The 23249-nt window shown below is 42.7% G+C and overlaps 1 protein-coding gene across 3 annotated transcripts in view; it reads left to right on the plus strand.

Annotated features, from left to right (window-relative positions):
* Positions 1-23249, plus strand: part of CYRIA (CYFIP related Rac1 interactor A) — a 79097-nt gene that overhangs the window by 30453 nt on the left and 25395 nt on the right. For all 3 annotated transcript variants that reach the window (XM_084826588.1, XM_084826590.1, XM_084826589.1), the window contains exon 3: positions 5073-5121. The gene's annotated coding sequence lies outside the window, so the exon portion shown is untranslated. The remainder of the gene's footprint in view (positions 1-5072; positions 5122-23249) is intronic.

A 23249-nucleotide genomic window follows, 5' to 3' on the forward strand; every position in this document is an offset into this window, starting at 1 on the left:
CCTTATCCACTTCTTTTGTTGGAGAGGTAAGATCTGTGGAGGTTTCCGTGGGGGCTGGGAGAAGGTATCCCAGGTCACTCTCCCACTCTGAGAGTGGATCTCTCTTGCTGCCCTCAGAACTGGAGATCTGAAAAATCCTAGGACACGTGAGATCCCTTCCCAGGATTACAGCCCACTTAATGCACAACTAATTAGAGTATTATTTACAGTGTTGTTTCATTCTTGCAACCAGACCTTGTATCTATTGGTCATACTTTTACATCTTGCATGCTCTCTGTTTTAAACTATTTCTTTTAACTATACAGGGGATGTCCTTAAAATATTTCCAAATAGGGTTTTTCTTATGATCAGTAGCCATGACCATTTATGAGATCCAGTATAAAAATACAGGGATTTATGCATTGGACAGTGTTGTATTTTCTCCTTTTCAGTGTTGCTCCTTTCTGCTTCACTATGCCTTGGCCCATCCCCACCCGCACAGAAATAGAGTAGTAAACAAAACTGGGATGCCCATGTGTCAGGGTCACCCTTATGTCCTGGACCCCCTTAGCAACTCCTTAAGGATCTCTTGCCTCCTTAAGGGTCCCACCTTCCTTCTTTTCCCTTTCCCTTTCCAGTAATGTGGGGTTTAGGCTAAAGGTGTGGGGTGATTGACACATCCCCTAGACACAGGGTTTAACCAAAACAGTTTACTGGTAAATTAAAGCAAGCAAATCACAATTACAGTATTTACAGAATAGAGCTGAGTGATACAAAAGGCATCAAGAGAAAATAAAAGTTGCAAAACACAAGTTGCTTTACCCTAGGTGTCCTTAGACATTTACAGGCTGCTTCTTCCTGCTCCCTCTTCAGGCTCTGGTCTCCCTGACTCTGCTCTTTCTCTCTTTTTATATACTCTCTCCCTCAAAACCGAAAATACTGTTTCAAACCTGAAGAAATGAAACTTAACTGGGGAAATGAAACTGAAACTTAACTGGGCAAATGAAAATGAAACTTAACTGGGGGAATGAAACTACTCCTCTCATGCCCTCCCAACAAAAACCCCAGGCCTCTAGGCCTGACCTTTTCCCTTGCCTCTGTAGGTCTCAGACCTTCACACCATGGCTGATATGTTGAAGCAAGGTCTGGTAGGTAGCTACTGAGCAGACTAGAGCAGTTTATTTCATCTGGTGAGAATTAAATGTCTGCGTTTGTAAGCAGAGTGTAACTACTCATTTTTGAGTAATGATCAAACTGGGTTTTCATTTACATAGAAAAACCTTCTGTAACTAAGTCTATTTGGTAGAAGGCACTGATTCAGTTTAGAGATTTACTGTAGGGCTAACATGCTTATATTCAGATAGTTTTAATATTAACCAAGTTTTTCCTTAAGACAGGATCAGCAAATTGTGTCCCTCCAGATGTTTTGGCCTACAATTCCCATGGCCTCTCGCCATTGCCTCTAAAAGTGCTAAATAGCTGTTGCTCAAGAAGTAGGGGCTGCTTGCGCAACAGAATCAGATGGCCAGATGTGGCTGGTCACTGTTGGATACTGCCCATAGTATTTACATTTTAAAAAACAAAACACAACACAACATCAGTTTAAATAAAACATTCTGATTTGATTTTTAAAAATTAAATTATTGATAGGAACTGTTGTGGTTTGCAAAGTGCAGTATGACTTGAAAATGTTGGTGTCCTGTTTTTCCCCACTGACATAAGTCTAGATTTCGCCTGTCCTGCTCCTAACCAGTTTCACTGATTTTGCTATTGCTTTCTCTGTAGTAAATGCTGACAGGCAGGATCAGATTGGGGTAGTTGTCATATACAAATCTGACCTTCTTGTTTTGGAACTACTTCAGTTCTGAGAAGTGGCCAGGGTGGCAATGTGGGGGACATCCTTCTTATAATTGGTATCATAGTCTGTAGATTAGGAAGTGCTTAACTTAACTTAACTCATAATTGGGGAAATACTGCCGCAGAAAGGGCTGACTCTCAGTAATCTCAGGGACATAAAATCCTGAGATCTTATTTTTAAAGAAAACAGAAGTTTTGCCATTCTCTTTTTTAAAAGTCCTTTGACTGGAAGCCTCATAGGAAGATCAGTCCACATCCCCATTTCTTAAATTGTGAGTCTGAGGGCAGGGCCTGTGTTTTTAATTTTATGTTATGTACAGTTAGGATGCAGTCCTATGGGGACAGGCGGCCGCCTCTGAACTTGGAGGCGACCGCCTATCCAGTGCAGGGCAGGAGAAGCACGGAGGGGATCATCTCCTCTCCTCCGATTTTGGCTGTCTAGCCATGGGAAGTCGGAGTGGGGGCTGGATTACACATAGGATGTGTTGTACCAGCATTTCCACCCACCCCCGGGAATGCCCCTTTTACACCGCTCTGCGCTGCTCTTACGAGCACGGAATGCGGGGCCATTCCGCGCTGCCTATGAGGCAGCGCAGGAGAGGGGAAGGTCGGTTCCCAGAAACTGACATATCCTATGGCCATCTAGCCACTGACTAGCAGCCATAGGATTGCTCCCTTATATATTTTATAAACTATAACGGGTTCCATGATTGTTTCTTTTACAGCTTTTCCCCCGAGTATTGACTAGAGCAGCCAGTTTTATGCCTAGTGTAGAGTTAAACATTCTGAAATGAAGAGAGAGCTACATGAGAGTGGGGATTCTCACTAGTGGTATCCTGACTGTGGAACTCCCTCCTAAAACAAGTTTACTTAGCTCCCTCTCTCAAGTTTCAGAAAGGCAGCAAAGCCTTTTAAACTTGCACTGTGCCTTTTGGCTACAATCCTAAATTAAACTCATTGGGGCTTACATCTGAGCAGGCATGTATACCATTGTACTCATAATCTGTTTTAACCTCCTGCTATGGCATTATCTTTTAAATGGGCCCAGTTATTTTATACCCTTTTCATGCTGTTTTTGTAGTGATGTGCATGGTAATCCAATGCATTTTTACACAGAAGTAAGTCTCACTGAGTTCAGTAATATTTATTCAGTGAAGGATTGCAGCCTTAATTAACGTATAGTATTTGCTTTTATCACATTTTTACTGTATTTTTGTGTTTTTAATCTGGAAACTGCCTTAGGGGCCTTTTGGGGGTCCAAAAGGTGGGGTAGAAATTTTCTAAAATGAATTGAATAAATAATAGAAGCTCCCCCCTACCTACCGCACATGCACAATTATGCCTGGCAGTGTAGCACTGATTGTACCCCTCTAAGTACAGCTCTCACTTTCTTCTGCTCTCTCTGTGCAAGGTCCCATGGGAAGGCAGAGTAGTCTGAAGCTACTTAACAGTAAGGAAAATGGCACATAGAATATCTGTATTTGAGACTGAATTGGTTGGCACAGCCTTGGGAAAACTTTTAGGAATGGCTTTTTATGATTGTCACACCCACTTATATCCAGTTGAAGAGGAGCCTTTTAAAACATCTGTGGTCACTCATGCTCATATGCATGATTAATGCTTTACACCATTCCCGCTCCCCCCACCCAGCCCAAACCATCCCCAGACTTCTACAATCAAGTCTCAGCACGCAATACTTCATCCACGTTCCCAGCCCTTTGAAAAAAGCAAAACAAAAACAACCACCTTCAGTGCCCCTTAATTTCTCCTGTCTCCCTAATTCTGTAAGTTTTCGACCTGGTTCGCATGTAATGACAACCCAGAGTATGGGCTGAATACAGGTTGAGTACGGGCTGTTGTTGAATGATGGACTGTTGTTACGCACAAACCCTGCCCTATCATTTCACTATTAGTTGTTAACCATGTGTAACCCAGAAAGAGAACCCATGGTTTGTTGTTGGGTTGCGAATTCCGGGTTGTTTGTGCTTAACAACCCATAGTTAAACCATAGTGCAAGGTTTGCACATAACAACCCACAATTCAATGAAAGCACATGATTCAACCCATACTTGAATCATGTCATCGTTACATGCAAATAAGGCCAACTCTGTTCATGGTAACCAAGTACCCATCCATCTTTGGGACTTTTCTAGATTCCCTCCTATGAAACTAGAGCTGCACATTTACAGCACCAGTTAGAGCCAAGCAAAAGCAGGAGTGCCCCACTTAATAGCAAGTTCAAATATAGTGATACTTTTAAGAGACACTTCATTGTAAGTTGTCTCAGTTATACTCTGTCTGCAGACACAGGTTTTGTTTTGCTTTGAAAATTAGAATATATGAATATATTGAAAGAGATCTTGAATGCTTAATACTTTCAGGTTGAAAAGCTATTCAGAGCCATCCATTCAGATCTCCCTGGGCACAACACACACACACACCCCTTACTATTTGTTGATAAACTTAAGAATGTGCTTTCTATATTCTATAAGAATATATATATATATATATATATTCTTATATATTCTATAAGAATATGTAACACATATGTTACAGTGTCATAAATTTGGTAAATCCTGACATTTACTGATAATAATTAGGATTTTAAGAAAGCAATCCTATGGTCCCTGGGCGAGCATCCCAGGTACCATAAGATGGCTTGGATTCCCTCGTCTGAGGTCAGAGACAGACCGCCAACATTGAAAGGGGGGGTCAGAGATCCAAGCCCTGCCCCCTCACAGCCTGCTTGGAGAGAACCACACCAGCTGCCTCTCTGAGGTCGGAAAATCGACCATGGAGAGGGGGAAAAGGGGGCATTCTGGTGGGCAGGGATGAGAGGAGATGGGAGAGATCAGGATTCAGTTTATCTTGAGCTTCTTCCAGCCTGCTTCCCTCCTTCCCCCTTCAAAGCACCCTTGCTAAACATGCTGAAAAGCCTAGCTAGTGAAAAAAGCCAAGATTGGAGGACGGGGAGGCAAAGATTGCCTCCATTGCTCCTCCCGCCTTGCTGGCTTCAGCCTGGCAGTGCATAGCAATCTTGGAAGCGTCTGAGTTTGAGGGCTTCCAAATACTGAGGGCACAGTCCATAGGATTGTGCCCAAGAAGGCCAAAAGGAACCAGGAGAAAGTGCAACCTTGTGACAGTAAAGGAACAGTTGTTTGAGCAGGGTGTTTGTATATACATAAACTTGAGTTCTGTATGAAGCAGTTACTGACTACCCAATTCCATTGTTGCAGATTATTGTTGCAGATCATTGAACCTGATTCAGAAGAAATACATTTTCAGGTAAGAAATTACTCGGTCTATCAAATGCTTTCTTAGGCAGCACTCCAGTAAGGATTTTTAGGTATGTTTTGTGAATCTAGCTTTGTGTATATGATTATATATAAATCCACGTTTCCCCATTCCAGAGCTTTATGGGGCTCTGTTTACATGTGGATCTCCACATAATTAGAGGCTCCTACATAAATATGTGCCCTTGAAGGTGAATGGGGTAGTCCCTGATTTCACAAAACTCTGTTAGTATATGGGAGCCTTGGGTTCATGCCTTGGGTACATGCCAAAACTATTGCTTCAGGGCTAATATGCTTTTAAATTAGTGGAAGAGTGTACATTCACAAAAATACACAACCTATTCAGTGTTCTTAAATCAATTACATCCTTATCTTGCTTTTGATAAATACCTTAGTAGGGACCCTTGCAGAAAAATAGTTTTGGGGCAACGTGCTAACTCAGAAGTCTCATCGATAGCAGAAAGCACATTAGAAAGCACTCAGTAACTAGTGTTAGGAATGCACAAGGATTTCATTCAGCCTACATTTTTAAACAAACTGACTTAATTCACATTTTCTGGACTAATACATGGATCAGAATGCAGTTACCCTTCAGATCAAGCACTTCTCAGAATTTTATAATGCAGTTCTCAACAGCAAAACCCATAAGTAATGTGTATTTTAAGGATAAAATGCATACAGAAACATATTTAACTAAGTATTTAAATATGAATTTCTATGGATTCATGTTTTTTTTTAATTTAAAACTCCCACATATTGATGCGGGAACAGACTTAGAGTTGAATACATATGAAACTGACACTGACTGGATTAGAGTGATCCCTAACTAGTATATAGATAGGACGTAGCTAGGTAGATTGGCAGAATCAGCTAGGTGCCCCCTCAAGCTCCAGTACTGAGTTACATACTCCCCCAAACAACCATAAACACTTGGTCAGATCTGCTTCTAGGTAACGTTTGCCGAAAACTGATGTCTTGGGCTGTTCGGAGGGGAGGCTACAAGGGAGAAGCCATGTGGCCCAGGGAGTTTCCAGGCTCAGTGAATTGGCAGTAGCAACAATGAGTCCTTCTGCGTGCTGCATATGGTGGGTTATGAAAGAAGCTTGTAGAGGCATACGCCTTTAAGGGAAAAGAGGGACACAGTTTCTCCCATCTTTATTTATCTCAAGTTTCCTCACCCACCCAGCCTGCTGCCACAGAGCAACACCACTCAAGTCATGTTTTTGTCTGTTTGCTCTGGCTGCTCCTATTAAGTACCCTGGAAAATATCTCCATGATCACAGGGTCCGAACAGGGGAGATCTTCAGGGTGTGTGGAAGATGGAAGGCCTCCTTCCTGTCTCTGGCCTGCCTTGCCACCTGCCAGAATTATCACACATCTTCAGTTAAATCCAACTGATAAGCACAAGGTGTGTGTCAGTGATGTTGAACATCCGTACCCAAAAAGGAAGAGTGGAGGATAAGGCAGAAGCATACTAGGAAAGGCAGCAAAGACAGCAGATTTTCACTGTTACCTACTCAGATCACCTTGCAGGGACTGTAGTAATTAACACTGCTGGAATGTGGGTGGAGGCAGCATTTTACTGGATGCAACTTAAAACTAATCCTGGCTTTAGTGCTAGGTTTCAGGTTGAAACACCCTATTTACATAATTCAAAATTCACTTTTCTGTGTTTGATATCAAAGTGACGTAGAAAACTTAAAAAAAAATTAAAACCCAGTGAAGAAGAAAAAAATACACCATAAAACTGCAGTCGTGAAAACATCAGCCAGAAGACTTAAAACAGCTGTCTGCACCTCAGTAGTATGCCAAATACTTTCCAAAATAAAAGCATATTAAACTAACAAAAAGTATACTGGGGGGGGGGGGGATAGGAACTCTTTTGTTAAGTGTTCCAAAGAGGGCACCACAACTGAGAGATGCCCACTACATGTGATTTATTTATTTTTAACATTTATATGCTGCCTTATTTGCCGAAATGCCATCAAGGCAGTGTACAACAGTTTAAAACAATAAAACTCTTCAACAATAAAAACAAGAACATCAAAAACAGTTAAAACATTAAAACTACATATTTTTAAAGGCTACATTGAACATAAGTGTCTTTCTAAATGCCAAGAGAGTGAGGGTGGATCATAATTCTTGAGGGAACACATTCCATAGTTTGGGGGCAACACAGGAGTCTCTGTGGGTATTGGTTCCCTCAAAAGGGCCTCTCCTGCCGACCTTAATACTTGGGAAGGTTCATAGCAAGGCAGGCAGCCCCTTAGTAAGCCGGGTCCTAAGCCGATTAAGGCTTTAAAGGTTAAGACCAACACCTTGAATTGAGCCCGGAAAGCAATCTGCAACCAGTTCAGGTCTTTCAGGACAGGTATAATATGAACCCAATACTGTGTACTGGTTAGCAGCCTAGTTGCTGCATTTGAAGCTTCTGGACACGCTTCAGGGGTAGCCTCACATAGGGCGTATTGCTAAAGTCTAAATTTGATGTAACCAAGGCATGGATAATTGTTGCTGAGTCAGACCAATTCAGGAAGGGTCACTTCTGGTGCACCAAGCTTAATTGTGCAAATGCACTCCTTGCCACCAATGCAACCTGGAGATCCAGGGACAGCATAGGATCAAGGAGTACTTCCAAGCTATGGACTTGATCCTTCAGAGGGACTTCAACCTCTTCCAGAACAGGTAGAATTCCAGTTCCCGAGTCAGGCTTTCTCCTGACCAACAACACCTTCAGCTTGTCGGAGTTTAACTTCAACCTGTTCACCTTCATCCAACCCATTATTGAATTCAGGCAATGTTCAAGGGTTTCAGCGTCTTCCTTAATGTTCGGTGATAAAGAGCATTAGAGTTGGGTGTCATAGAATCATAGACAGTACTGTTCACTCAAAAGAGAGCTACTTCATAACAATCCAAAACCCAGCAGATTTGTCCATCAAGGCTCAGGGCTTTGAATCATAGAATAGTAGGGTTGGAAGGGGCCTACAAGGCCATCAAGTCCAACCTCCTGCTTAATGCAAGAATCCAAGACAAAGCATCCCTGACAGATGGCTGTCCAGCCTCGTCTTGAACGCCACCAGTGTGGGAGAGCCCACTACCTCCCTAGGTAATTGGTTCCATTGTCGTATTGTCATATGCTGTGTCATATGCTGTGTCATCAGCATATGGGTGGCACCTTACTCCAAAGCTCCGGATGATCTCTCCCAGTGGTTTCATGAAGATATTAAACAACATGGGGACAAGATAAAGCCCTGTGGGACACCATGGAGTCGAATCTTAATCCCCAGCACCACCTTCTGGACACGGCCTGACAGAAAGCACCAGAACCACTGGAAAACAGCACCCTCAAGGCCCAGCCCTACCAGACAGTCCAAAAGGAGACCATGGTCTGTGGTATTGAAAGCTGCCGAGACGTCCAAGAAAACTAAGAGCCGTACTCTTCCCATCCAGTTTCTGGCATAAGTCATCTGCCAAGATGACCAAGGCAGTCTCAATCCCATATTGTAGTCAAAAGCTCAGTTGAAATGGGTGCAGATATTCATTTTCATCCGGGTGCATCTGGAGTTGTAACATCATCACCTTGTCAATCATCTTATCCAAGAATGGCACATATAAGCCTGACCTATAGTTAGACAGATCTCCTGGATCAAGAGAAGGCTTCTTTAATCAAGGTCTTATTGCCATCACTTTTAAGCAAGAGGGAACAACTCTTTTCCATAAAGAGGCAGTAATCACTTCCCTTAGCCATGGTATCAGTCCCACTTTGGCCTGTTTAATCAGCCAAGAAGGGCACGGGTTCAGTACACAGGTGGTGGCTCTCACCACTCCAGATACCTTGTCCACATCCTTGATATCCTCAGGCTGAAAAGAATCCAAAACAACTGGACAAGCAGTTGTTGAGGTTACATCACTCTGACCTGGTGCAAGTTGGAGTCCAAGTCAAGGCAAATCTAAGCAGCTTTACCTGCAAAGAGAGAAGCAAATTGTTCACAGTGAGCCACCGACTGCTGTATCTCTCTCTCTCCAGCATTCTGCCGAAGGAGGCCTTGCACAGTACAGAAAAGCATCACTGGTATATTCTGTGTGGACGTGATAGTGGCAGAAATGTGAGCTTTCCTTACAGCCCTCACCACCATAGTATAGGTCTTTGAATGGTCTTTTACCCATGTTTGGTTGGATTCATCCCGAGTTATTTTCCAGAAGCACTATAGCTGACATCTCTGTTCCATTGCCCTCAAGATGTTAAACCAGGGAGCTGACTTGGGTCTACCAGGAGGGAGAGGGTGCTTAGGAGTGATAGTGTCAGCGGTCTGGGCCACCGCCGCATTCCAGAGATGAGCTAGGGCTTCGACAGTACTACCGACACACGAGGCAGGAAAATCCCCAAGTGCATTCAGGAAACCATTCAGAATCATTAGGTGCCTGGGGCAGGCTATTCTAGCTGGTCCCCCACCCCTGTGGAGGTCTGTACCGGCAGACAGTCCAAAACTAGCCAGACAGTGGTCTGTCCAGGACAACAGTCACATGTAACTACTCCACCTTCAGAGCACCAAGTCCACCAGAGCAAAATACCAGATCAAGAGTGTGCCCTACTGCATGTGTAGGGCCAACCACTAGTCGGGACAGGAAGGAAGACTGTAGAGCATTGGGATGGACGGTACACCAACAGAATCCCTACACTGTCCTGGCCATCCAACTGCAGCAGCATGCACTCAAAATTAGCAGACTATGGTTTCCAGAACCATAAATAATGGAATGCAAAGCAGGACTTCATTGTTTATCTTAAGGTCCTGGGAGAGAGTACATGCGGGCTTACTTAGGCTGTCTCATCGAGCCTTTTGGCAGCACATGGGGGGGGAGGTTCTCATCACCTATTGATGAGGTTCTAATGAAACATTTTTCTGCCCCCCAATAACCCTTCCCTTTTACCTGAATGCTCACATGTATGAATCCAAGCCCAGTGTCTTGGGTTTCTGGCTCTAGAATTGAATGCCCTCTGTTTCAGATATGGACCCAGTGTGTGGGCATAACAATTCATATTGTTATGAATGCTGACCATGCTGTGCCAGCCACATCCATTACAATTTTGGGGTCATATTTTCTGAGAAACTGTCATGGGCACTTTCACAAAATGGCTGCCATGGTGACACGGCAAGTCACAAAATTTGCTATTGCAACCACCTTTTTTCACAGAAAGGTGAACAAGTGAGGCTTAATTTATCTACAGATAGAGCGTAGACTCCTTCCCCGTAGGGCTAAACTGTGTAGGGGTGTGTGGGTGCACACATAAGCCCCATCCCCAATGTCCCTTCCTGCCTGGCTTCTGTGTAGACTAGGGCTCTGCAAGCCCATTCAGCTGACCGGACTTGAGAGTTCACTTGATCGGAAACCCTGCCTGACTGGGGCGATGGAGGCATGGCTTACGTGCGTGGCTCTTTTGTAAAAGCAGCAGATCTGCTCCTCTCATTAGATCCCTGTACTGCAAAGTGCTTCACCAACAGCTAACTCAAAGCCCCCTCTCTTTTCAAAACCGCCATAATCCTGTTTGTCGCTCACAATCTCCCAACCACTTGCCTTGGGGCTGACCTAGATGATACATTAAATGTGTCATTGGATTTAAGGTTTTCTAAATCTAGTTGCTTTTCTCTTAAAGAACAGCTGGGGAATCAGGATTGGGATTGCAGGGAGGGGGCAGTTACTCTTCCCTTGCCGCTGGCCATCCCAGCAAAGATCGCCCACACCCTGAAACTGGGCTAAAGTCATGGGTCAAAAAGCAGCTTAGGAGAGGGGGGCAGATTTTGTCACAGCTGCAGTGGGAAGGGGCGGGGGGGTGCAGTCACACATTTAATGCATTGGCTAGTTTGGCCCTCAGCACCCCCCCCCCCAAAGTGGTTTGTTTTGTCAAATTCCCCACTCCCATCTGGAGTCACTGTAGACAAAACCATAGCGATTGATCCATTCACAGTAATCAGGTGGCTCCACAACAGCACTACCATGCTCTGTCAAGCACAGCTGTAGGAGGTCCCGGTTATCCTTATTTTAGAAAGTCATCCCTTTATTCTCAGAACATCATAGACATCTTAAATATAAGAATTTCCTGTTATTTCCATATTGCATAATGGCTGCCTCATGTCAAACATCACAACTCCAAAATATCCCCTGTTTTTGACATTTTGATATGGCAGCTCTAATTGCCTGAGCGCTCTGAAGTCATGCATATTGGACTTGAAACCCTTATCCTTTATGCCTAAAGGCATAAAGACTTTTGTTAGTGAAGTGCGGAAGAGCTAGCCTAAAAGAAATCTCTACATATGGTCCATTAAGAGAAAAAGACAAGCCAAAAACCAGTCTGTTTTTCCTGTGTAGCAGGAACAAATCTGGATGCTTTACTGTCATAGGACATGTTTCCAGAAATGGACTTGGAGCCACACCCAGGCAGAGTTACAAAACAGGATACCGTTCCATAGTGTGTGAAGCCCACCTGCAAGTATTGTAGACCTGAAGGCTTTCTTGCTTTCTGAAGGGAATGGAGAATTTGAGAATAATTTAGCTTATCAGATGATTAAATATTCACTGTGGAATTTTTTATAAAGCTAGAAATGCTTGCTTAATACTGTGTAGCACATTCCTCTTGTATACCACAGCTATAAAATATCATTTAGTCATTCAGCTAGTGGAATCAATTACTTTTCCTTGTGTGAATCTTGTAACAGTCAACAGAGTTGTTCTGTGTGTTCCATTTACGCAGGAATCTTCTCTTTTTCTTTTTTCTTTTTAACTTTAGACCATAGTTCTTGCTTCCCCAACTAGGCACCCTCCAGAAGTGCTAGATTACAACTCCCATCATCCCCAACCACCATGGCTAGTTGTTGGGGGTGATGGGAGCTGTAGTCCAACACATATAAAGGGCACCTGGCAGAGGAAGGCTCTTAGTTCTAAAAGGCTTTTGTTAAGAAGATGTAAAAGAATGTTAAATTCTCCTTGTTAAAGGACTATTTCTTATTAGTTCTGGTGTAGTGGTGGTGAGAGTGTTGGACTGGGAGCTGGGAGATCCTGGTTGTAGTCCCCGCTCGGCTATGGAAGCTCACTGGGTGACTTTGGGCCAGTCACAGACTCTCAGCCCAACCTACCCCACAGGGTTGTTGTTGTGAGGATAAAATGGAGAGGAGGAGGATAATGTAAGCTGCCTTGGGTTCCTTCCAAGAGGAAAAAACGGTGGGATATAAATGCAATAAATAAATAAATATTCAGTTTTTTTAACATTTGAAATATAGCAAAATAATAAAAGAACTTTGTATTCCAAACATTCAGTTCATACTGAATTTAACACTTCCCTTCCCTGACCCATCTAAGCTATCCTCATAAAACTATAGTCCCCCCTGCCTTAAATAGCCTTCCACTCTCCCAGAACCCTAATCCTAGGATGCCTAAACCACATAAGACCCAGGCGACAAAGTTAAGGGGTGGAGGGAACAGAAGAGCTAATATGTCACTACTGTAGACCCTCCAGATGGTTTGGCCTACGACTCCCATGATCCCTCACCATTGTCTGTACTGGCTGGGGCTGTTGTAGGCCAAAAAATCTGGAGGGACACAAGTTGTTCACTCCTGGGTACTATTTCCCAAACAGAATAGCTCTAGAAAATAATCATCATAATTAGTGGAAAGGAAAAGAAAAATGGATGGAAGTGTGTGAATTATTAGTGGAGTTATAAACCAATCCTGCCAGATGGAAGGGGACAGCAAAGTAAAGGATGTATGGAAGAGACAGCTCTTTAAAATAACCCCCCCCCCCTAAACTTTGCTGAAATGTCTAGGCAGGAGTGAAAGAGTAAAAATGCCTGAGAAAAAATTGGGCCAATAAAATTTGCTGTCATTTGAAATAAAACCCATATGGAAGGGAAATAGGATTTAGGTATTTATGAATGACAAAGTTAATGTTGGCAATAAAGCACAGGACTCAGATCTTAATTAACTGCCAATTTTCTCTGCAGATCTAAAATGGTTTTACAAATGTATTATTTGGGGAGCCACCGTAACTCAGTGGCAGAGCCCCTGCTTTGCATGCAGAAGGTCTCAGGTTCAGTCCCCAGCATTTCCCAATAGGGCTGCGAGAACTGCCTGAAACTCTGGAAAGCCAGTGCTAGTCAGCGTTGACAGTACTAAGCTAGATGGACTAATGGTCCGGCTCAGTATAAGGCAGCTTCTTGTGTTCCAATGAAGATAAGGCTTTTATATCCAATTCCAAATGCTGGAGATGTCAGCACTGATCCTTCTAGCCAGCTGGGATGGTATGCAGTGGATAAGAGGGACTCGCCATAGGTTGCAGCCCATTAAGTATGGATTTGTGTCTTGAAAACAAATGCCCTGCACAGATGTAAGCATGTGACTTGTGTGGAGGAACTGGGAATGAAAGAAACGTCTTTTATCTTTTTTGGTCACCAAAGTGTTTACTACTTATTGAGTCTTGTGTAATGTCACCTGAAGATAAAGGACACAGTCCAGTGATGCAGTTCTGCAAAGTGTAGAAAGGGTTCTGTTTCATTGTCAGCAAGGGTGAAAATTGACCCCATCCCTCCATTCTAGGAGCTTCAATGGGAGCCCTGCACCTGTTATCTCAGCCTTTGATTCACAGCGACCGATTATTGACTCAGATTGCTCTGTGTTTAAAAAAAACAAAATATTTAAATGTTAATTGATTTTTTTTTTATGGAATAAGTTGAAGTTGCATTTGTGTTTGCCAGTTCACTATAGAAAAAGACTAACAGCAGCTATTATTCAGCCTTACATTTCCATGATGAATACATTTTAAGGTGTAGCTTTAAAATAAACATAATTGCTTTCCTTTTATTAAAGGCCTGTGGAATTTTGGGGGAGTAGCATATTGTGGGTAATCCCCCTTTCTCCATTACTATTGTTGCCTAGATTCTGAAAGTGGCCTACTCCTGCTGATATTTGTACAGACTACTATAGGTTGCCACCTGTAATAAGTGGTATTGATTATCCAGGATACCTACCTACATTTTTCTAAAAACAAATATCTGCAATGCGATTTTTTTTGGCCTGGCCACCTGTATTTTTACTTTGGCAGGCTAATATTGCCACTCAGTGGATGACTCCTCTAACTGCAGTCTCTTCTTTAAAAATATAATGAAAGGCAGCTAGATTGGCATGTTTTTAGTTGGCTTTTAGAGGAGAGGAGGTTAGCCTGAATTGCTGAATTGCTGAATTTCTGAAATTAATTTGACACTGAGCCAGTTCACATGACACAGCAGGCTGTTGTACACAAGCAGGAGAGAGCTTGTTCCATAGCAACCCATGATCGGCTTCACTGTAGGTTGCTTAACTTGTCATCCAAACCTGGAGAGCTGGATTGTTTAGGAGCTAAACAACCCAGCGGTTAACCCAACAACAAGCTGTGGGTTAACCACTGAGTTGCTTAGGCCCTAAATAACCGAGCACTCCAGGTTCAGACGGAGCCAATCTTGTGTTGCTAAGGAAACATGGAAGTGATGGGTGCACTACAGACAGCGTGTCCGCTCTCTCCTGCTCATGTACGACAGGGAGTTTAACCCATGGGCTGCTGTGTCAGGTGAACCAGGTCACTGTGTCAAGTGTGTGTATGCCTCAATAGTGACCTGGTTCACATATAACACTAACCCATGGTTGTTGCCCTACCTGGGGTTTGTCTGGCAGATGATCAAACAAACCACAGTTTCTTTTTTCAATCCCTGGGTTGTTTGTTTCTGTCCTCCTTTGCCCATTCCCTCTCTGTATCCCACATGCCTTTGCAGTACTGTAGTGCTGGCAGGTAGAGTGGCTGGATTTTTTACCACTTTTGCTCACTGCCTCAGTAGCCTGGCAAAACAACCCATGAACAACCCATGGCTCTGGGTTTGGATGTAACAACAACCAACCAATTTAAACAATCCGGAGTTCACAAGCCAACAGCAAACCATAGGTTCTCTTTCTGGGTTGTTTGTGGTTGTCAAACCATGATTTGTTAGCGTGCCTGGGTTCACACAACACGACAACCTAGAATTCACCAGCTCATACCATGGGTCAGCGTTACATGTGACCCCAGCCAGTATGTCCAACAATGGCAAAATTGTAGCAGCTACAAGAACAAATTCAAATTTCAACAGCATCTCTGCTAACAGCTTTATACTGCTAGAGTACCTCCCAAGAAAGAAAGAAAAAGAAAGAAAGAAAGAAAGAAAGAAAGAAAGAAAGAAAGAAAGATCACCTGTTCCCCTTCCACTAACAACAGGATTGTGTTACTAGAAGTACTTCATGGCAGTGCTGGTCCATGGTTAGCTCTGATTCTCTGTAGCCTTTGGGACTGGCTTTGGTCAATAAAGCCTTGCATTCCTGGCTGTCTTATTTCCTCGTTGTGTCTCACTGCACTCTCTTAAGTACAACCATCTCTATCAGATATGGGGAGTGTGTGGCTCTCCAGATGTTGTTGGGCCGCTATTCCCATCATCCCTCACTATTGGCTATGCTGGCTAGGACTGATGGGAGTTGCAGTCCACCAACATCTGAAGGTCACACGTTCCCCACCCCTGATCTGCATGATGAAGATATACCTGAGAAAGATGCTTGGGTTTTACTGGATGTCTGGAGCTAGGGAATTTTCAAAGGTGATGAGCAGTCAAGAATCACTTGCTGACTGTTTAGACTTTGTCATATGAAGAGCACTTCAAAGATTCCACTCCTACCTGCATAGGGAGATTGCAGTGGGACAAGGGGATGAGACTGAACATGTGAGGATTTAGGAGCTAGTTAGGAAGCTATTCTACTCATACTCAGGAATAGTTCCTGCTGGATTTAATGGGATTTACTTCTGAGTAGACAGGGCTAGGATTAAGTTGTTACTTTCCCCAACCCAAGATGTAAGTTCATATGGGACACAAGCTGAGGCGTAAAAATGCACATTTGCCGCTGCTTCTTTTTTCCTGTTGACCCCATGTAACATCCAATAGTGGGAAATTATTTACAGGAGACATTTAACAGTAGCTTAGTAAGTTTTTTTTTAACCCAACTTGCAGGCATTGAAGTCCCAATATTTTCATGATCATATCTGCTTGAGATGGCATTGTAAAACCCCAGCAATGTTTGACTGCTGTTTCTTTGCTGTGCTGGTGTAAATGGTGACATTCCACTTCCTAACCCCTTTAACAGTGGTAAGCAAAACCTAAGAATCAGAGGGAGCAATCCTATGGGGATAGACGGCTGCCTCCGAACTCATAGGTAACAGCCTATCCAATGCAGGGCAGGCAGAGTGGATCTTCTCTGCGCTCTGGCCACCCTGCATTAGTGGCTAGACGGCTGATTTCAGCTGTCTAGCTGCAGCGCTTCAGAGCAGGGCTGCGGGGAGCCCGGCCAGCCAGCAAATAGGAAGCGTCGTAACGACACTTCTGCCGCCTCGCTCTGCGCTGCTCTTATGAGCGCAGAGCCTAGGACAAACCACACTTCTTACAAGGCAGTGGGGGCAGAGGTGGGGAGGCGGTTTTCTGGGAACCAACCTCAGAGCGTGGGCTCTGAGGTCAGTTCCTGAAAACCGAAAAATCCTATGGCCATCTAGCCACTGTCTAGCAACCTTAGGATTGCCCCCTTAGAGTCCTGCTGCTACTTACCAGTGCTGCACTTGGAATGGACAAAATGATGTGTGTTTGTGTTTAGCGGACAACAGAGAACAAATGTCCCTTCGTTCCATAGGCTAATTCTCTAAACTGAGAATATTTTAAAATATTCATTTAACCCAAATCCTCCCTCTTTTGTATGTGTGTGTTCTCTTGATTAGTTTTGCCTGAAGAGAATTTACATGAACATTGTTCTAAGTTTGCAGTTTCATTTCAGATCTGATTAAAGTTGTAATCGTAACCTATTTAGATTTTTAGATGAAATTACCAACACCACAGAGAACATCATCAAAATCAAAGGTATTCGGAAACCATCAAAACATTTTTCCATACTTCTTGTTTTCGAGCCTTTTTAAATTTTAAGTGAAACTTGCGATTTTTTTTTCTTGCTGAGTGGAATGCTTGGTTTAAAAACACTTGAGAAAAAAATGACATTTCTCTTTTTTTTAGTTTTAACATCTAACAGCAGGGGGCACTATGTAATTAACAAAGTCCATTCCTAGCCTATGTAATTCTTCCCCCCAACCCCCTTCTTCCTTCATGTGAAGCCATGTTGAATGAGCAAATGTCTATAGACTGGTCTGCGAGTTTTAAATGTCTCCTTCACAGGAAATCCACTGTGTAGCACTGCAGGGTTGTCCAAACAACTGCACAATGTCCACTTCTGTGCATATGTTTAACTTCGCTCAGATCACTGAACAATGTCTGTTTTCTTTGTATAATAGATCACTTTAGTCACGTGCATCTAGTATTATGAAAGGAGCAAATGATATTTGCCATAAAGGGTGTCTGTATATGATTAATCATCATGTGGATTTGTCATGGCTTAAAACTAGCAGTTTTAGAACTAACTTGATCTTGAATATATAAGTGGGACTTTTTATAAACTTAATTGTCTTAACAAGATCTTACTGTATGGATTTTACTGCTGCTGAATTGAGATTAGTTTCTAGTCACTCATTATTAAATACGCCACTCTAAAACAAAACACAAAATTCACTATTTACATTTTACAGTTTTTAACTTGGAACGCGTGTTTCCTTTTTTAAAAAAATCAGCAACTGTATTTTTTTTATTGCCAGACTAGTCATTACTTTGCCTTTTCTAGGCAATAGGCTCTTGTTATAAGGCACAATAAGATTTTTTTCCCCTATAAATTGATTGAACAGGACTGGCTGATCTTAAACCTTTCTCTAGTTAAACCTGACTGATGTTTTGCCCAAAAATGTCTACTGTTTCAGCCAGGACATAATACAGAGGTGATATTTTTTGCTTATTAATATGTGTCCAGCTGTTATGTGATCTGTTCACTATTAATAATAAAAACTCTGCATGGGTTGGACAGCTTTGGGTTTTCACACTTCGTGGAGACATTTCCTATGGACTGCCTGTGAATGGCTGAAAGATGAGTCAAGACAAGTGTTTTTAAAAAGAAGAAACTGACCAAATAACTTTGCGAACAGATTGAAAATAAGCACAATTACTTTTCTTGAAACTAGTTTTGCTTTGGGAAGCTTTAGGAAGAAATAGTTTGGGATTCAAGATAATTGTTCAAGGCTGCTGTGCACCTTTACTTGGGAGTAAGCCCTACTGAACTCAGTAGAGCTTATTTATGAATGTGTGAACAATCAAACCACACAAAAGTCAGTCTTATCTATAGTTAAGGCTACTGTTTTTCACTTCTTATCTTCCTTGAACTCTCCTTTTAATTTCTCTAATTTAATTAGAGATGTTGGGCTTGCGTAGACAGCAGTATGGGGACTGCTTACCCACGGTTGCTTCCATGCTTCCAGGTCAAGCAATATTCATGTGCAAAGTATTCATTCATGCACAGAGCAGCTTAGGAAAAGCCATGGGCTATCTGTTCATGCACAAATGCAGGAAGTTGAAACATCCCCACTCCCCATACTCTACAAGAGGTCAAATGTGCACGTGGAGCTAACAGGACTGTGATCTTCCTCAACCCCTTCAATTGGGAGCACTGCACACGTAAGGGGGTTGATCTTATCACTTAAGCAAATGGGACAATCCATGCAAACATGGTGGCTTGAAGGGAAGTATTTGAAGATCTGCCTTTATAGCTAGTCTATGGCCCAAACTAGATGATACATGAAATGAGTGATTCCTGATTAGGGGCCTTCTGTGGCTTCTGTTTTAAAACACAAAAAACAACAACCCAAAACATACGCATTTCATATAACATCACAATAGTTCATCTAGTATATGAACTAATCCTTTTACAAATCAAGATACATGCTCCAAGATCTTTTTTATGAAATGGGTTTTCTCACCTTACCTCTCAGGTAGGTTTCAAAAGATGGTAATAGGGGGCTGTTTCTGTGTCCCATGGCAACTGTCCTGTGGGGTGCTTCAAAATTCCATCTTGTCTTCCATATTTTAACATGTACATGAAGCTGCTAGAAGAGGAAGTATGAGGTTTTGGAGTTGGAATCATCAAGATGCACTGCAATTATACCTCTCTTTTAAAAAAAACAAACCCTGCTGTAGCAGTAGAGTCCCTGAGTCAGTGCCTGGATTATGGTGCCTCATTACTGGAGTCAGTCATGAGCTACAGAAGGTCCCAGTAAGATGAAATTCAATCATGATAAGGACAATGGTATTGGTAGATGGATCTGTTAACTTGGGCAAGTACAGGGACAGCTGCCTCTAGATAGGGTTGCACCTTCCCCTAAAAAAGCATTGTTGCAGTTTAGGGATGATTCTGGATCTAGTTTTGCTGTAGCAAGATGCATCTCTATCAGCCCTTGATTGGTGTGGCAGCCACATGCTCCTAGAGTCATACATACCCTGGTAACCTTGACATGAGATTACAGGGTTTGTAACATGAGATTGTAGGGTTGGCTTTGTCCAGAATCAAGCTAGGCCAAACACTGCCACCACCACCCTTTTCACAAGACTATTAACCTTTTGTGAAAGTGGGGGGGAACAGCAGTGACTTTCAGCAAGTGAGCAAAACCAAAGAACATTTGGGTGTGGTCAAGCTTACTTTTAAACACAAGGTGGCCATGGTTGTTGTCCTTTTTTTTTTTTTTTCACATTACATTCTGCCCCGGATTTCAAAAGGTGCTCATTCATTCCTGTACCTCTTATTCAATATCCTCAATCTTTTTGCCACAGTTTCTTGTGTTATACTCATTTTTAAAAATCATCTTTGAATTGGAGGTGCCACACATGCTGTGTCAGCATTGTAAATAATTTTTCATTGTATGCTTGCTAACTTGTACTCTCTTCCTCACCGTATCAATTCCTGCTGTCTCACATTGTCTAATATCCTCTAATCCTTTAGAGGGCAAATATTATTCTCTGTCATACACGCACTGTCTTTATCTCCCAGTGGTTTTCAAGGATTGTTTTATAAAATATGTTTTGGAAACATGGGATTCATTCTTATTAGCTGGGGTGTACTTATTAGGTGGGGAGGTGAGAGCACACCAGAACTACTTTCACCAAACATGCACAAATAGCCCAGACCTGACCCAAAGGAATCACTTAGACTGTCATGTCTCAGTTGGGACCCAGTATTGCCCTTTCCAACACCTGGAAGCCGTGCTGCAATTAGAGTAAACCTGGCATGGCAAACAGCTAGATCGAGTCTTCCCCTACGTGTGCATGGACATAAGGCATGAGTGTGCATCTCTCCCAGTACTAAGGGTGATGTCAGAAGGGACCCAGAATATAAGGAAGAATTAAAATGGATTCATAGCTGTAATGAATAGGAAGCGTGAAGTATGTTGCCAGTAGGGAGGAAAGTTGGGGAGACCTGGATGAACATGAGATATTTGGAGAGCAGCCTTTAGTCCAATGTTTGCTTAATTTATTTCTTCTAGTCACAACAACTGATCTCCCTCTTCTAGTCAAGGAAGAGCATGACTCAGTCAGTAGGGTCTGTCGTAATATATAATACAGATTGGAAATAGTAAAGTTTTTTTCCTTGTCTCTAATGATAACTTTCTGTACCTTTGGCTTACTTATTCATTGGAGGGGAAGATATTACAATGTATTTGTTCACAGATTTATTCTTTTTGAAATTAGAACAAGTAAAGGTTAAGGCTGTTTTTGTTTTAAATTACATTCAGTAGAAGAAAAATTAAAGCAGAAATAACAGTGAGAAATAGTTCTGACTCACTCTTTCAGTATTATTTAATTATAATATTTTCACATTTTTCACTAATTTCTGTTATTACACCAGATATTTAAATTAATTTACTGTTGTCAGTGAAAAGTATTTTTAAGTTTCCATGCTTTTGTGCAGTTTAATCTCAGCCACAATTTGTCTTTGCATTGAATCATCCTTAAAGCCTTGAACGATTCCCAAAAGAATAGTTTATATTTTAGTGAGACAGAGAATATTTTTCTTGGAACACCCTTGGTGTGAGAGAGTTCAACTTCCAGAAATTAGTTTAGACTCATTAATAGCATAGTCCTGTACATGTCTGCTCAGATGTAGTCTCATTGAGTTCAATTGGACTTGCTCCCAGGTAACTGAGTATAAGACTACAGCCTAAGGTTGCAATCCTGTGCAAGTTTAGACAGAAAGAAGTCCTAAAACATCATTCCCCAGCCAGCCATGCATAGAATCACACCCTTAGTGTTTAATACTATACCTGTTCTGTCGATCTTTGGCCCAAAAGCCACTTCTGCCAGTTTTACATCCTCGGAGACGAAAGAAACCAGTAACTGCAGTCAGCAGGCTTAGAAAATGTAATTTTAAATCATCGTTTATCATTTTCAATTATTTTAAAGTAATAACATAGTGAAACATTTCAAAGCATCATCACGTTGAAAGTGATTTTTGTTCAGTCGTTAAGTCGTGTCCGACTCTTCGTGACCCCATGGACCATAGCACGCCAGGCCTTCCTGTCCTGCGCTCTCTCCCGGAGCGTGCTCAAGTTCATATTCATTGCATCCGTGATGCTATCTAGCCATCTCATCCTCTGCCGTCCCCTTCTCCTTTTGCCTTCAGTCTTTCCCAGCATCAGGGTCTTTTCCAGGGAGTTTTCTCTTCGCATTAGGTGGCCAAAATATTTGAGCTTCACCTTCAGTATCTGTCCTTCCAATGAGCACTCAGGGTTGATTTCCTTTAGGATGGACTGATTTGACCTCTTTGCAGTCCAGGGGACTCGTAAGAGTCTTCTCCAGCACCACAGTTCGAAAGCATCAATTGTCATGTGCTTAGTTGCAGTCCCCTCGGTTTCATGTTGCTCCCCCCTGCCCTGCATCAAGTTGGACGCCAAAGGCAGGCGTTCAATTCTGTGATCTAATTTATATGTTTAAGAAATAAAGTGTAGTATGTATGTTTGTCCTATCTGGAATGATGTAATAGGTGGGGCTGCATCACAGTCCTCTGTATATGTATTCAGGAGTAAGTCCTACTGATTCTGTGGGTCTTGCTCCCTTGTAACTGTACATAGGATTGGGGGGTAAAGCAGGTTTGCTGAAGGTGCTGCAAGCACAGGTAATTTTCAAGAACTGATTTAGAACAGTATTTCCACCAAAATCATGTTGACAGATGGTACAGAGGGGAAATTAGGCTGGCTCCTAATTCATTCACTGCCATTACCTGGAAGCCATCATTACATCTACACTGGGCCAGGGAATTCAGACCTGCTCTTATGGCTTCCATTCTGAAGGCACGGTATACAATATGTGGCTCCAAAGTCCATTTGTGTCAACCAGGGGTAGGCAGTGTGGTGCCCATGGGTACCAGTGCACCCTCGGACACCTTTCTTGGCACCTGCTGAATGCACTACCTCTCCTACTTTTCATTTTTTAAAAAAAAAATAGTAAGTTTTCTTTCTGGCAGCTGAGATTACTTCAAAACAAAGTGAGGGCCTCCAGCCATAGCCATCCTAATTTTCCATGAATGCCTCTCAGCCTCACGTGGGGCTCAGAGACATTCTTAGGAAATAAAGATGGTGGGCCGCTGCAGGCATGCAGCATGCTCAGTCATCAAGAAAAATAAGGGGAAAAGGAAAATAGACTCTTGGTGCTTTTGTCTGATAAGCTGGTGGGGGGCAGGGTGCTGGGGGAGCTAGGAAGGACAGCAGTTCAATAAGTCAGCTGGGGGATCAAGGAAGCCAGTGGAGGGGGGCAGCAGCAAAAAGCCAGGAAGGCTTGGGGAGCCAGCTTGGAGCAACCAGGTGGGTTTTGATCTTCTGTATTGGGCGGGAGCCATGTGTGTGCAGAAGATAGAGGGAGAGAGAAAGGGTTTAGGAAGGATTTGGAGGAGTCCTGGAAAAGAATGAATGTGAGCATAAGAGGAGCTGTGCTGGATCAGACCAAGGGTCCATCTAGTCCAGCGTTCTGTTCACACAGTGGCCAACCAGCTGCCCATGGGAAAGCCACAAGCAGGACGTGAGTGCAATAGCACTCTCCTGCCCATGTTCTCTAGCAACTGGTGTACATAGGCATACTGCCTCTAATACTGGAGGTAGCATAAAGCCATCAGGACTAT

The sequence above is a fragment of the Heloderma suspectum genome, chromosome 1, assembly GCF_057233095.1.
Source record: "Heloderma suspectum isolate Gila_16-S chromosome 1, 16-S_ref, whole genome shotgun sequence".
NCBI lineage: Eukaryota > Metazoa > Chordata > Lepidosauria > Squamata > Helodermatidae > Heloderma > Heloderma suspectum.